The sequence below is a fragment of the Onychomys torridus genome, chromosome 4, assembly GCF_903995425.1.
Source record: "Onychomys torridus chromosome 4, mOncTor1.1, whole genome shotgun sequence".
Taxonomy (NCBI): domain Eukaryota; kingdom Metazoa; phylum Chordata; class Mammalia; order Rodentia; family Cricetidae; genus Onychomys; species Onychomys torridus.
Genome location: NC_050446.1, coordinates 117834819 through 117839044, shown reverse-complemented (window position 1 = coordinate 117839044; position 4226 = coordinate 117834819).

Below are 4226 nucleotides of genomic sequence, written 5' to 3'. Positions count from 1 at the left end.
TCCCCGCCCACACCGGAGACGCCGCCTGCCAGGGCTCCGGGCCCGCCCTTGGCCGGCCTGCAGCCCTGGCGCCCATTTCCCGGAGTGCTGGACCTCAGACCTTCCCGGTGGCTACACTCTGGAAAACAGCCAGGTGAGCATCAAGAAGTCATGACCCCAGTGTAGCCGCCAAACCCTGGCCTCTTTCCGGCCCCTTCTGCACCGAGGCTTCCACTGTTGCCTGGGTGCCTACTGTGTGCAGGCCGGAGCTGGAGGCACCGAGCCCCGGAGATTCACGGGGCTGGATTCTGCGGGATAGATCATTTGTTGCAGAATCCCAAGACGAAAGTGTGTAATTAGGGAGATTTAGTGGAGTCAACGACGGCTGGAGCTCACCAGTGAGGGCAAGTGGGATGAAGAGGACATTCGTTCTGTGTGTGAGAGACTCCTGGAAACTAAAACTGAAAGGTCACCATGGCTGGAGACATGGAGTTCATTTCTTCCGGGGAAGTCAGGCTGGGGAAATACCCCGCACTGTCTGCTCCACAATTATGTGAGTTTCAGCTGCAAAGCACAGCAGGTGTACTCAGACACAATAATGAATGGAGACAGAATAAGTAGAAGAAAACTTCATAGACTCTGGTCAACCTTTAGAACATATAAAAGCAACACCCAAAATATGCATGTTTAGCTCTATGCACTAGTGAGGAGGATTGTAAAGCAAGGACACATACACTTAAAACTAGGCTCTGTGTCCCGGGGTGGGACAGGATAAATCTGTGGGAAGACTAGGCACATAGAAACGTCAGAACTAGGCGAGGTACAATTTCCACACCTCTAAGTCAGAGGGGAAAGTGGAGGTAGGAGAGTGGAGGGCTGAGGCCAGCAGGCGTGGCGGAAGCTAAATCATATCCCGCAGAATCCAGCCCCGTGAATCTCCGGGGCTCTGTGCCTCCAGCAATGAGGCTTGGCCCTTCCCATGAGCCTGGTGCTGCGAAGTAAGGGAAGGTTTGTCAACGGTTTCAGGACAGCATCAACCTTTATTTGGAAAAATCTTCCAGGGGCAATCTAGAAACTTAGCCAGGTTGACATCCTAGGTGAGCTGGTTAGAAACATACTCGTGAGTTCGAGGCCAGCCTGGGCTACCAAGTGAGTTCCAGGGAAGGCGCAAAGCTACACAGAGAAACCCTGTTTCAAAAAACAAAAAACAAAAAAATACAAACAAACAAACAAACAAAACAAGAAAGAAAGAAAGAAAAAGGAAAGAAAGAAAGAAAGAAAGAAAGATACTCTTGGATGAGGGGCGCTGTATTTTAGCAAGATCCTTAAACAACTTGTGTACTTGTGTGCACCTTGAGGTGGAGACACCTGGGCTCCCTGATATGAGGGGACAGCATGAAAGGGGCTCAGAGGAAGGATCCAGGTGAGAGACAGTGGAGACAGATGATAGATTCTACATGTAAGCTGCAAAATCTGAATTTGGGATTGGGTTGCATGTGGGAGTGAGAGAGAAGGTGGATTGGATCAAAATGGTCTTTCTAAGACAGGGATGGTAATACATACCTTTAACCTTAGTATTCAGGAAGCTGAGGCAAGAGGATGTTGGGCTATTATTGAGATTCTGTCTCAAAAAAGAAAAATTCCTAACACATTGTAGCTTTGTAGGAGATTTTTTTTTTTTTTTTTTTGTTACTTCAGATACAAGACACCACCACATGCAGGCATACCCTCGGTGGCCAGTGTCGTGGAAGTGCTTTATAAACACCATCCGGTCCAATCTGTCCCACACCCTGTGAAGCGGGAACCATTATCAGTCTACAGATGAAGACACTGCCCACCGGGCTCCTGGGAGGTTAGTGCATCGCAGAGAAAGTTGGTACTTAAAGTTGATTCTGACTCTATATCTGGGCCTGGGTTGTGACAGTCAAGTCCTTCTCCAAAGTCAGTCCAGCATATTAGAGAAAGCTGGGGCCATGCAAATGACTTGCTTTCCACCAAAGGTGACAACTCTTTGCTGATCCCGTCTTTGCCTGATGGAGTCTAGGTCCTGGCTTCTTGCCCTGGGAGGGCCTGAAGGACTTGCTGGTAGAAAGGACAAAGGAGGCAAAGGTCTTCCTTATCTGGAGGGGTTTGGGACTCTTTTGACTTCCACTGGGGCCTCTTGGTTTTTCTCTCTGAGAACTTGAGCCACCAGAAGAAACTGTCACTGGTGAAAAGTTCATGTTCAGCTAGTCCAGTTGGCTATTGAGGCAAGCCCCACTGTCAGCCACCCCTAATCTCACCATCTGAGGTACAGTAAAGCCGACTCCAGTCAGTGCCCCAAGGAGCCCAGCTATGTTCCTTACTCACAAAGCTACAGCAGGTGTTTCTCATTGGCTACCGTGTTTGGGGGCAGGTACTTCCACCTGCCACAGCCCTCTGGCTTTTGTACCTCAGTGTGCTCCATCCTGACCAGACCTAGGAAAGTTTCTAGATCCCAGACTGTTGAAATTCTGCTCTCTAGGCAGGGCCAAACTTCCAGGAAATAGCTGAGTTTTGGTTACAAGCCTTTGATCGTCCTCACCCCTGGGTACACAAACCGCCCTTCTGCCAAAGCAGAAGGTGTACACACCGCCATGGACTCTTGCCCATGGCATAGGCAGAGAGGCAGAAGGTAACAGGATGGAGAAGCCAGGATGCTTATTCCCTCCACTTCCCGAGTCATCAAAGAGAACCGTCCTTCTGGCAAGGCCATAACTTCTGGCAGGCTTCCACTCCACCACCACCCCCAGCTCCCCTCTTGCCCCTGTCTCTAAGACGATGACCCTAAGAACTGTACCATGTGTGGCTGCTCTCCCTGAGCTATACTCCTGGTGTGAGGGGTTTTCCTAGACTCAGCTCCGGAGACAAAGGTTGGGGTTTATTTGAAGAGATCTAAGGAAGTACTCACTGTAAGGGGAATACAGAAAAAAGACAGGCAGTGAGAGAACTCGGTAGCAGGTAGGTGACCAGCCTGAGCTCTGGACTCAACCTCTGGCAGATGGTAGGCTATGCAGTTAATCCAACTGGGGGCCCAGGGAGCGAGGGGCTTAACCACACACTCTCCTCCATTATCAGGTGTGCTTGTGTGTATATTTTGCAGTACTGAGGACCAAACCCCAGACTTCTTGAGTGGCAGGCAAGCTCTGTCCCCCACCCCATCTCCTCTGGTATTATTTGAACCTCTTTCGTTAACTTCTTGGTACCCATAGTTCCACATAACCAGCTAAGTGTGCTTCAGTGGCTGCAGGACCTACAGCAGAGAGACAGACATGGGGACATCCAGGTGTCATTGGGAAGCAGTTTTCACCTTGCAGAGGGATGTCCAGGTTACTTGGGCAACACATAGGCATAGCCCACACCTTTGTAGTGGGTCTGTCTGTTAAACTTTCCTCCATTACTCTCTTTGAGGGTGTCATCTGGTCCCTGCCTTGAACTTCTCTGTACAACACACATCAGGCAGGAGCTGGAGGAGGAAGGGAGAGATGCTGACCCCTAAATGCATTCTGCACACAGAACATTGCTTGTTACTGAGATAGGTTCTCAAGCATACAGGAACTCTGGTTCTCCTAGCCTTCCTGCAAAACCAAGCTCAAGTCCAACCCCATTTAGGGTGGAGTGCCCATGCCAGTATTCCTAGTGCTTGGGAGGTGGAAGCAGGACTGTCACAAGATTAAGACCAACTTGGGCTACAGAGTGAGACTGTGTCTCACTCTATGTAAATCCAGTTCAAGCTAATCAGTTGCTTTATGGGGACTGCTTAGGAGTAATCTCTCCAGCTTTGCCATAGGCTTTGGTGATAACATCGCTGAGGCCATAGCAAACAGTTCATGTAACCAAGTTTGTGTGGGGGTGGGGTGCAGTGGGGGTGCTTCACTTTAAAAACAACTACTATCTGCCGGCCTGGCTTTTAATCCCAGCACTCAGCAGAGGCAAGCAAATCTCTCTTGAGTTCAAGGCCAGTCTAGTCTATATAGTGAGTTCCAGGACAGTCAGGGCTATGTAGAGATCCTGTCTCAAACACTAAAACATTAAAAAAAGAAAGAAAAAAAAAGGAAAAAAACCTACAATTTTTCAACAGTAATTACTGTAGCAAAGAGGATGTAACAAATACTGATGCCTGATCCCTGAGTTAGCACACTTCTTCAATACTTCTGGGTGGGTGGTCCCCTCCAGTCCTGCTGAATCTGTAGCACTGGGGTATCAAGGTCATGTTTACTTCAGCCAGT